At 39.2% G+C, this 12,507-nt stretch overlaps 1 long non-coding RNA gene across 1 annotated transcript; it reads left to right on the top strand.

Moving 5' to 3' along the window:
- The first annotated feature begins 8,632 nt into the window (after positions 1 to 8,632).
- Positions 8,633 to 12,224, top strand: LOC110911830. Its single transcript, XR_002577400.2, has 2 exons — positions 8,633 to 9,051; positions 11,806 to 12,224. It is a non-coding gene; the product is annotated as an uncharacterized LOC110911830 (long non-coding RNA).
- The last annotated feature ends 283 nt before the right edge of the window (positions 12,225 to 12,507 follow it).

Here is a 12,507-nt window from a genome sequence, read left to right as displayed (position 1 = left end):
AAGGGCTTTCTCTATTTCCGTACGCAGAGATATGCAGTTATTCGTGGTGTGCCCGTTGTCTTTATGATATTCGCAGTATTGCGTTGGGTCTTGACCACGTTTACTCTTCATCGTAATCGGAGGTTTGAACTGGTAGTCCTCAGTACTCAGAACCTCCGCCGGGGTCTTTGTTAGGGGAGTCCACTGCCTCTCCCTATTTTCGTGCTTGTTTTCTCTTTGTGCAGAGAGCTTGTTGATTGTTGTGCGGGCATCTTCAGAGGAACGACTTCCTGATGACTTGCGCCATGATTTTTTGAACCTTCTCTCACCGGTTGCACTTAAGTCTGCGGGTCTATTGTGTGGTTGTGGTGGCCTGTTTGTAGTAAGGTTTTTCTCAGTCTGCGCATAAACCTTGGCCGCCACCATTATCTTTTCCCAACTCTTGGGGAGGCCCTCTGTTCCAGATAATACCTTGACCATGTCGTCACATCTAACCGCGTACTTAAACTGAGCACGGATTAGTTGTTCGTTAACACCGCCAATCTCCAACACTTCTTTATTGTATCTGGTGATAAAATCCTCCAGATTCTCATCATCGCGGCGCCAGATGTTCATGACGTCGGATGTATCACGCATGGAACGCCTTTGTTGGCTGAAGTGTGTTAAAAACTTTTTACGCAGATCTTTCCATGACTCGATCTGTCCCGTCGGTAGGTTATCAAACCAGATTCGCGCTGGGCCGGTTAATGTTTGTACAAACAAATGACACCATAGCGGAAGAGTCCAACCGCCAACCAACCCTGCGCTAGTGAATACTCTCAGATATCATCGGGGTCAGTTAACCCATTGAATTTCCCAACGTTAGATGGTAATTTTGCCCTCTCCAATGGAGCCAGAGCTATCTCCAGTATGAACTTCGAGTTTTCTGCTGCTTCTTCAGGGCGGTAAACTAAGTCATAATTATGCTCTGCCTCAGGGTTATAAACCGCTCGAGGCCTGCATTTGTTATAGTTTGGCTGCAGTCTGTTGAATACGCTAGTGTTTGCACTCAAACGATATGTTTGATCGGATTCATCAGTGTGAGTGTCCCGTTGGGAACCCAACCTATCATGAACCGATTGCCTTCGACGAGGGTGTGGTTCACCACGGTGTTGTCTCTGGTAACTGCCTGTATCATCATAAGTTGATTCTTCTCGCTGGGAAGCATGAACTCTAGATCTCGGCAATCGTGATTGGGTCACGGGAGCAGTTTGAGCACACAACTGTGTGTACACTGCGTTTAATGCCCCTTGGGATCGGACATACCATGATATCGGAGTTTCTCCTGGTGGTAAAATTGACTGAGCGGGATTTGCTGGTAACATTCCTGGAGTAACATGATCATTTGCTCGATTGGATTGAACCTCATTATCGTCTGAGGCCTCTTCTACAATCCCTTCCACTGGTAAATTGTTTTCGACGTTTGGTCGAGGACCAGATTGCCGGTGAGATGACGAATTTTCTGCCATGTGCAAAAACAGAAAAATGGAATGAACTGAATTGAAACGAGGTAGAAACTAGAAAATCTGAGAAAACGGTGGGCGCCAAAGAAGAAACACTAGATATATGGTCGGAACCGAAATATCTAGGGGGTTTGAATCCGCATAAAAGGGTTAGCTCTCTCTCGGTTGATTTAGTTGCTACCGAACTTCTTCTCCGGTGATTCTGCAAAAAAGAGCACCGTTAGCCTCGCCAAGGGGAGAAGAGGGTTCTCTCCTTGACCCGACTCCGGTGTGAGAATAAATATTGGTAATGGAGAAGAGATAGTATTTGAGAAGTGAGTGTGATCTGAGTTTATACCTGAACAGTTCTCGTATTTATAACCAGGAGTTTGGGAGGGAAAATCTGTTATTGAAAAGATGACGGAAGATGCTAACGCCGTAGCGGTTATATTTTCTTCCGTTAAATTCTTTGATCTCACGTCAAGTTGCCTTGATCCGATGTGAATGCACACGGATCGTGGTTTGATCTAAGGCTGGGGGATTGCCACGTGGAAAGTGATTAAGTGGAGATCACTCTCCAATTGCATGCTTTCGTTGTGGTTTTAGGGATGCCTGTGGTAATGACACGTGTCCAGACGGTTGTAACCGTCTGGGTGGTGTACGATCATATTCTTTCTAGAAGATTACTGCTGTAATCTAGTGTGGCACCTTACTGTGTGGACACAGATGTGTAAATCCCAAGTTTGGGCAAAATAATAACCGAGTTTGGATATTTGGGCGGAAGTATTAATCTTTAGGATTTCAATCCTTTGCTAATGGAAGAAGGCGCAAGGATTTTATGCTTTCCTTTGGGCGCGCGACTATAAATTGTTGATTACTTTCTCCCTTTTGTAAGACCAATGCGCGGCCGCGCAAGGTTAAAAGGTTGAAAGGCCAGTTTGTGGTATGGTCTCAAATCCTTTTTATGAGGTTTTTGGGACCTTACCCCTTCAAGTCCCCCCAGTCTAGTGTTGTACTTATGCAAATAAGTGGAGCACTGGACTTAAGAGAGAGAAATGTTTTTTGGGCGCGAAAAAATAAGAAATCTTCTGTGAGAAGATTGAATTTTTTGTAAAGATTTTTTATGGAAAATCTTTGACTTTCAACGAGGCTGGTGTGGTAAATTGATTTGACAACCTGTCATCGTCAGTTGTTTTTTACTGTCCGTGTCTTACACACGCGCGTGTAAACGCGTGTGTGTTCGGACATTTCTTTTTTCTGCTGTTTGGGGAACTGTGATACCCGGAACAGTCGCTGTGACGGTTACCGATGCTATTTATTGCGATAAGTATATATAACGTTTGGGTAACCTCTCTTGTGTAATTATTGTTTTGTTGAAAAATTTCCCCCCCTTCTTTGTTTAAAAGAAAATCCACTGTTCCCCTTCTTATGTCAACCGGAGAACATCAAGAAGGTCTTGCTGAAGAGATGTCGACTGAACTTCCACCGTTGAAGTGGTCTAGAGCGTCTTTTGATGGTTTAGTTCAGAATTTCAAGTTTCCAGAAAGCTGGGGTGCTCTGTACCCTGAAGAGGGGCAGACGGCGGCAGATGCTCCGGCTGGGTATATTACCCTCTTTTGGGATTTTTTCTGTGATGGTAATTTTCGCTTGCCTATTACTAGATTTTTCTTGAAATCCTTGAGTTTTACAACCTGCATATCTCCCAACTTCACCCTATTGGTATGGTTTGGGTTCGACATTTTGAATTCGTGTGTCGGACGATGTATGTTGAACCAACCGTCCCCCGATTTAGGGTTTTTCATCAGATGCATTGTACCCAAGGGTTCTATTCGTTCGTTCAGAGGGTTTCTGCTAAGAAAATTTTACTGCATCCCCCAAATCTTTCCATGATTGGAAGCAAAAATTTTTCTTTATCAAGGCTGGAGTGATTCCGATGAAGATGGTTCTAAGGTGGAAGGATGATGTTCCGATTGAAACCCTTCAGACCCCCGTTAGTGAGAACTGGTATCAAGATTTGAAAGATGTGCCTAATATTGTGTTGCCGGAGAAAGCTCTTGTTGGAGCCGGCATGAGTTTAAACTGGAAGATGGAGCGTGACGACAAACCTGTATATACGAAGGATGGTCATAGTAAGTTTGGGATTCTTCCCCTCTTTTTTTTTTGACCCGCTGCTTTCTTCGAATGTAGTTGTTTCTCTGTATGTCGTTGCCTTCAAGAGGGAAGGCGGTCGAATGGGTACAATCAAGAAAAAACCAGAAGAAGAGCTTTGGTACCACCGTATTGTGGGAAATTTTGTTCTTCCGCGGGATGCGGATTTATCTGTTCACCCGGCTGCTGGTGCGGGTAAGTTACATTTGTTTCTGTTTCCTGTTCTTGCGCGTTGTGGGTAAATTCTTTATTATGTGCCTTTGCAGGTGAGTTGTTGAATTTGGGCACAGGCCCTGAAAAGAAAAGGCGCGTGACAACTTCTGCTTCTTCGTTGAAGAGGGGTGAAGCTGTTAAAGTTCAACCGTTGAAGATGAAGAATGTTGGAGAGAAGAAAGGTACGCGCCGTTCTCCTGACTCCAGGTGTGATTATGTGGTGGTTTCTGATTTTTTGGAGGGTCTTGCTCCTGTAGTGACTGTTCGAGAACCGAAACCTGAGCCGAGGGACCCTGCTGACGTTCCCCCTTCCAATCCAAACGAGCCTATCGATTTGGATTCTAGTCCCGAGCATTTGGTGCATAGGAAGGCTGGTAAAAGGAAGCAAGCTGATACTGACGCGGAGGGTCAACCTCCTAAAAAAGTTCAGAGGAAGAAAATTACCCGAAGAGGGAATCTTGATGCCTTTGTTACGGAACCTGTTCCTGGTAAGTAGCATCTTTCCTTGTTTTCTTTATGCGGACTAGACCCTTATGGATTTTTACTTTTCCAGAAGTTCCTGTTGCTCCAATTCCCACAAACTTGCCATCTGTGGTGAATAAAGAACTTCCCTCTACCCCTCCACGCATTTCTGTTGCTGATCAGCTGGAACCTACAGAGGTTGATGGTGTGGAGAAGACCGTTGAAGCTGAGGAGCCTGTTGAAGCTGACCCAAGTGTGATGGGTGATGCTGATAATCCCCCAACCCCTGAGGTTGTTGTTCAAGACCTGGGGGAAGGGGCAACTGAAAAAACTTCTACTCCTTCCCCTAAACCTTCGGACACTACGCCGGAGCTTGTTGAGAAGGTGACAGTTGAAGAGCAAGATTAGTCTACTGGTGTTAGTAAACAATCTCCCATCCGCCCAGAGGAAACCTTGGGAGATTATTACTATCGGACCTATACGGAGAAGGATGCTGCTGACCCTCATGCCCCCGTTTGGAATTTGAAGAAAGGTGATACTTTCGTGGATTGGCATGTGTGCCAAGATTGGATAGTACCGAACCGTTATCATGATCTGAAATTAAATTGTCAAACATCAAAGATCAAACCATTAAACTCCAAGAACACGTAAGATATTCAATCAATATTCAAACAAAACAATAGGAAGGTGGAGCAAAGATTCGACAATATAATGAATTAAAAAGCAACCAAACACTTCTAAATTTCCACAAATTTATCTAGCCTAACAACAAATTACAAACACAACACTCATAATCCGATGATTAATCACAATATCAAATCGTTAAGCAAAAAAACAACATTAACACGAAAAATCATTCATCAGTTTTAACACAGTATATAAACGGAGGTTCATAGATTACATAAACATGTGAAATAAAAACAAAATCATCAGATTTTCCATGAAAATCAGAATCAGGGTTTGTATAACCTAACCATAACCAATAAATCAGACTGAAAACACATAAACAGAATCATATCAAATAAAAAACTATAATTCATAACAATGATATACACGAATGAGGCTCATAGAATACAAAATCAAATCAAATAAAACTTATTTTGCATCACAATCAGAATTAGGCTTTTGCATCACAATCCCTCACAAAAACAAACAGATTTAGGCTTTTGCATCACAATCCCTCACAATCAGATTTAGGCTTTTGCATCACAATCACAAACTTATTTTGCATCACAATCAAAGAAAACTTACTTTACATCAATTCAAATAAAACTTAAGACAGATATTCCATAACAATCGGATCTAGGTTTCGTATAAACTTGATAGAATAAATAAACATTAGAAATAAAAAATGTTCTGCATCAAAATCGGTTTTAGGGATTTGCATAATCAACTTATTCTTTAACAAAACCATAAAATTAAAACCCCAAAATCAACATATTTTTCAATCCCAATCGGATTTAGGGTTTTCAATCACAATCAAAACCTTATTAAGCATCAATCAAATAAAACTTATTAGACATCAATTCAAATAAAACCTAACAAAGATATTCCATAACAATCGGATCTATGGTTTCGTATATACTTGATAGAATAAATAAAAATGAGAAATAAACAATATTATACATGAAAATAGGTTTTAGGGTTTTGTATAAACATCATATTCTATAACAAAAACATAATATTAAAACCCCAAAATCAACTGATTTTCAATGAAAATCGGATTTAGGGTTAAATCAACAGAAACATAGTTTTAACACAGTAATTAAACGAAGGAACACATGAATAATGATTAAAGAAGGAATTTAACAAAAACAACTTACAGATTTGTAGATCGATATTCGAAATTCTGAAATCGAATCAAGAAAAAGAAGAAGTAGATGAAGACGATGAAGAACGTAGAACCATCTATATATGTAGATCCAGTGAAATAATTCATTATTATATGGAAACCGATGGTATTCTTGGAAGAAGATTGGAGTGAAGATGAAGAGTTGATTGTGTGAAACGGTGAACATTAATTAGGTTAAAGAAAGAAGAAGGAAAAGAAAAAAGGCGTGAGGGATGTTGTGTTTTGGCGGTCATTTGAGAAAATGAGGTATTAATCAAATGCCACATGGCAAGTATTGGCTTAAGCTAATGACAAGTGGCTAAACATTATTTTGCTTTATTAGAAGTAGTAGATTTTGCATATATAATAACTATCAAGAATAAAAATAGTAATCTTCCATTTACAACATTCACAATGAATTCTTTAGTCCCCCGAGAGTACTCGGGATTGATTCTGTTGGCCGTTTAAAAAAAACAATGAATTCTTTAATTTTATCTCTATAATTACATTAAAAAATTAATTTTTCTTTCTGCTTTTCAGTTAAATAATATTTTTTTATACTTTTATAATCATCTCTTTATTTTTTTTGAAAAGCGACTTTCATTAACACCAAAACCCCAAGGAAGGGCGGCAAAAACGAAAAAACACCTAAAAAACAAGCTTACATATTAACAAAGCTACACCAATCTTCCCAACTAACCGTAAAATCCTTAGATCTAGAGTTGAGCCAGAAAAAGCCCATCGTTTTGATCTCCCTTATAATCCCCTCCAGTTTTACCGGTTTGTTGTTAAATCTGAACTCGTTCCTGGCCTTCCAAACACTCAAACACCCCACTCCAATGATACCTTGAACAATGTCTTTTTTCTTCCCTTTAATGCCAATAACCTCGTGAGATTCAAGCAAATCTTTCACCGAAAACGCCCAAATGAGAGGGATCTTGCACCACAAACTCACAATAGACCAAACTGTCGAGGCAACACTACACGAACAGAAAAGGTGATCCACAGTTTCGTCGCGATCGCCGCAGAGCATACAAGACGAGTCTCCCAAATCCAAATTCCTTTTCTTGAGAGTTTCCAAAGTAGCCAACTTGTCTAAGCCGAGTCTCCAAATAAATACGTTGCATTTTCTAGGGAGCCAATTACATGAACTCGGAAAGTAATTCCCCTGAATACCAGCGTTATTAGTCAGAAGATTCTTGACCGATCCATCGCTGAACAGCTTGTCCGTCGAACCAGACCAAGTCCATTTGTCTCTACCATCTTTCAGATCCACATCGAGAAGCATAAAACACAAACCGATGAGATCATCTACCTTCTGCCCAGAATTCAGCGATCTACCCCACTGCCAATTATACCTAGAGTTCCCACCATTGCTAAGCAGCCTTTCAGCAACCTCACAATATTTATTTTGCTCCAAGTCAAACAAAGAAGGATACAAATTTTTCAGCGGGCCTGCTGGCAACCACTGATCAATCCAAAACAGTAAAGACTCCCCGTTACCAACTTCCTCTACAAACAGCTGTTTTATAGGCTTGTTATTCAGCAAACATTTATCCATTAAATTGACGATGTTGCACCAAATTCCCACCATAGATCTTCGGACCGGAAAATAGTCCCAATTAGCTCTGGTCTTGTGAACCGATTCAATAATCTTTACCCACAGCCTTTCTTGGTCTTCTTTAAAACGCCAGCCCCATTTCGACAATAAGGATATATTAACATGTTTAAGTTTACTAAGGCCCAACCCACCTTTATCAGTCGGACTAGCCACACGCTCCCAAGCCGCCCAGTGAATTTTTTTAATCTCATTGTTTCCTCCCCACAAAAAATTCCTAATTTTAGATTCGAGATCCTTAATAACCTGAATCGGAGCTTTGTACAAAGAAAAATAATAAGTCGGAAGACTCTCGAGAACCGATTTGATCAGTGTAATTCTCCCTCCCATAGATAACATGACCGCTTTCCACTTCGCAAGTCTCGCATCAACAATATCATACACAGGTTTCCAATTTGCTACCCTATTCATATTAGCTCCGACCGTCAAGCCAGGGTATCTAAAAGGAAAAGCCTCTGCTTGGCAACCAATGATGTTCGCCATATACTCCAATTCCCCATTACCAACTCCAACCCCGAAAAGATTAGATTTGGAGAGGTTTATTTTTAAACCTGAACACAAATGGAAAATCCTAAGGATTCGAACCACGTTGTCAATGTTCGACTTCGACCATTCCCCCATAATAATAGCATCGTCCACATAAAACAAATGGGACACAATCAGACCGTTCAAAGGAGTTTTAATACCAATCACTATTCCATCATTTTTCGCCCTGTCAATTATGTAAGATAATGCCTCCATCACAATAATGAACAGGAAGGGAGACAACGGATCCCCTTGTCTAACTATCTACTCTACTCACAACCACTTTTAAAAATAATAAAAAATTATTAAAATAAACAGTATTTCCTTTAAATTTACTAATAAATAGTAATTTTTTTTCTCTTTCTCTACTCAGTCACAACCATTTACAACCCACCTAAATTAGAAAAACAAGAAGAATAGCAAATTAAGACACGCAGATCAAACTGAGAGGTAGCTTTCAGTCTGCTCCCATCTTCTCGGTCATCCGCCGGCAACCACCAACCAATCCGGCCATTATCCTAATCCCTCAATCCTCTCCGGCGATCTCCGATTATTATTCACACAACACACTATTCACCGGTCAAATTCTTCTACCACCACTATCTAAACATCCAATCGTAGGGTTTCAAACTCAAATTTAGGGTTTTACTCACAGAGAATTGTATTATAACGAATCGGTTTATTATGATAACTCGTTCGAAACTCGTGGAGCAACTCAGAGATAGCCAGATCCGATCTCAGCACAAGTGGTCTCCTCTCGTTATCTTCTCCCCCAAGCCAAATATCTCCAATTGGTATGCCTTATTCTTGTTGATCTAGTACGAACAACTTGTTTATGATTTGTGTGTTAGGATTGTGTTTCGATCTGTAATTGTTCATAATTTATGTGTTAGGATCGTTTTAGGGTTTAGGCGATTCAGAGTACTGTACCATTAGTTAATAAGTTAATAGCACTTTTGTTTAAAACGCGCGCGAAGCGGTCTTTATTTAGGAAAGGTACTAAAAGTTTAGTTATCGATATTAATTTTAACTTGTTAACTTTTAACCGGAAAAGATATGATCTACGATCGGATTTGTTTGTGTACCAAAACTCGTTGATCAATTGATGGTCGGATTTGTTCAAATGTTAGTCAACTGAATAAGGCGTTGCATCAGACTGCATGACATGCGTATCAGCTGCGATGCGATCTCATCAACGCATCGTGTGTATTGCTCGTTGTGTGCTTCTGTGTTAGATATTTTAGTGTAATCGGGGGATTAACTTGGTGACCAAAGGGAATTATAATATACATCGAACAAGTTAGGAGGTGTGGGAATGCTCGCTTGTTCGAGTTGTTATAATTCCAAGTATTCGGGTGGAGCCCTGAATGGGGGTCCAAGGGGCAACGCCCATGGAAGCAGGGTCCAAAAATTTGAGACCAAAATAAAGGCAGTTTGAGGCAATTTAACTTAAAATTTGAATTATAACTTCGCAGAGGAAGTTATATGCAAAACAATCCCCAAATTCGTATCTTCTTCTTTGGTGACATTATGGTTCATTCACGAATTCTAAAACACGCATACTGTTGTTAAATATCTCGAATCAGAGTTGTATCCGATTTAATTATTCGGGAGAACCACCAAACTAATTTGATCTGAGAGTGATTACACGCCTCTCTGATTATCTTGATGTGCGCATTTTGAAACCAAGATGGAACTGTGAAACTTGATTGAACATTTCAGTTTGGCCGTCGGGTTGTGGTGGTAGGTGCTGATCATTTATAGGGGTTGTTTGGATGTGTGTTTTGAAATTGATAATTAGGGCGTGAAGAAGTAGCATTAGATAATTAAATACTAGATATAGTTAGATAATGTCACATTTATCTGCAAAGTCATGTTTCTTGCAACTTTTGGCTCTCAATATCTGACTATTTTAATCCCTAATACTAATAAACGCATAATGGTAAATGGTTTTTGCCAAACACAGTTGTTGGGAATTCAGTCACATTGACCTGTTTGGATCTGTACATCCAAACAACCCATTAGCTAAATGTGTACATCCGAACATGACCTGTTTTTAGCAAAATGCTATCCGTTTTGGCCATGGGTTCGTGGTAGTCCTGAACTCATTAAAGGTTCAGTGCTGGAAATACAATTCAAAACGTGTTCAAAATGTATGTAAATGATAATATTCTGATTTCTGAGTGAGGATGACATATCATAATTTGAACGAGTAAATAGTTACCTATTGATAATTGGGACATGAAGAAGTAGCACTACATAGTTAAATAATTAGTTGAACAAAGCTAGATATAGTTAGATAATGTTAAATTTATCTCCAAAATCATCATTCTTTCAACTTTTGGCTCTCAAAATTTGATTATTTTGACCTCAAATACTCAAAAAACGCATAATCATAAGCAGTTTTTTTTTTTTTTTTTTTTTTTTTTTTTTGTCAAACACAATTGTTGGGACTTCAAATTATAGTTACCTGTTTAGATGTACATCTTATGTCCTAACAACCCCTTAGCTAATTACCAATGTCTCAAAACAGATTTAAAATGTTCTAAGCAAAATGTTATCAGTTTGGCCCGAGAATGCAGGACATACAATTGAAATCTGTTCTCATCTCAAAATCTATACAGAATTGTAGATGATAATATTCTTAGTGGGGATGATATACATATCAGAATTTGATTGGTTAAAATGCGTATATTTTTCTGATTTTGAGGTAAAATGCTTGGGGTAAACCTTCAAGTAGGTGGTGTGGTAAGCGCATGAATCAGAAAAGGTCTCAGGTTTGAATCCAGCTTCTACTGGTTTCCTGTCTTTAACCTTAGAAGGTCACATGCCCGACGCAAACTCCGTTTTACCTAACCTAATCCCATTGGTTAGCAAGGTATTGGCGGGGTCTTGTGAGCTTCCTGGTAACTGGTTCTCATGATTACCAATCAAAAACATGCATTGGCCCATTGTTGAGTAGGTTTTAATCAGTTTTAGGGGGGTGTTTGCCTGTTTGGATGCGTGTTTACAAAATGATAGTTGGGACATGAAGAAATAGCATTAGATAATCATATAATTAGTTGGTTAAAGTAAGACATGGTTAAATAATGTTACTTTTATCATCAAAGCCATCTTTCTTGCAACTTTTGGGTCATAAAATCTGATTATTTCGACCCCAGTTACTCAAAACCGCATAGTTGTGAACGGTTTTAGCTAATTACCAACGCCTCAAAACAGAGTTAGAAATGTTCTAAGCAAAATGTTATTCGTTTTGGCCGTAGGTCAGTCGAGGTTTTGAATGCTAAACGTGTTCACAAAGTATGAAAACTAAGACATCGTTTTTAAAATCTATGTATAATTGTAGATGATAATATTCTTAGTAAGGATGACATACATATCAGAATTTTAGTTATATACTTTATAAATTAAAAAGACCCAAGTTTTTATTTGCTACACGGTTCGTTTAGGCCCAAATAGGGTCAGGTTTGTATGGTTTGATTATTGTCGTCTTTTGATTTTAATCGATCTCTTGTGTCTAAAAGTAGTCTGGTGATTGAACGATGCAGGGTGGATGTTGCGGTGGCAATCTTGTGGGCCACACTGTTCATCGTGCTGGTAATATCGTCATATATGGCCCTCTACGCGAGACATTTCTGGCTTTCGCTTGCTATAATTTGTGCGGTTGTTTTAGTTCCTATACGGTTGCGGATTTCTAGGCAGACTATTACTAGGAAAAAAGATAGAAGGTTGCTGTTGCCTTTGTCCATGTGACTGAGCATATCCTTGCATGATTGATCAAACCCAGTAATTGATTGGGTGCAACGAGTGTTACAAAACATAATTTCTTTACCCTTGACTTGTATATTTGACCTGGATTTCATGTTACAAGTTTCTTATCTAGGCTTAGGATTTGTTTAGTGATGTCCTCACTACCGAATTCTGGTACCCCAACGCGATTTCATCACTTTGCGAGTCCCACAACTAACCATGATTGATCATTCTAATTTTAACTAATGGACATGCCTCGTTGAATCCTCGTCCTGATTTTGTTTGGTAATGAAATTTTGACATGTTGACCCGTCAACATTCTTTTAACACAAAGCAAAGCTTTATTCTCTCATTCAAGATCTCTTTAGTTCAAAACCATTTACAAAACGTATAGGAACTTTATAAATTATAAGTTGGTGTATTGACCAAAAGTTTACTGCTTTACTTTTGAAAGTCAAACAAGGTCTAAATCACAGGTTTTCATTTAGTGTTTACATTAT

Source organism: Helianthus annuus, chromosome 15, assembly GCF_002127325.2.
Source record: "Helianthus annuus cultivar XRQ/B chromosome 15, HanXRQr2.0-SUNRISE, whole genome shotgun sequence".
NCBI lineage: Eukaryota > Viridiplantae > Streptophyta > Magnoliopsida > Asterales > Asteraceae > Helianthus > Helianthus annuus.
This window is presented reverse-complemented; position numbering and strand designations above follow the sequence as displayed.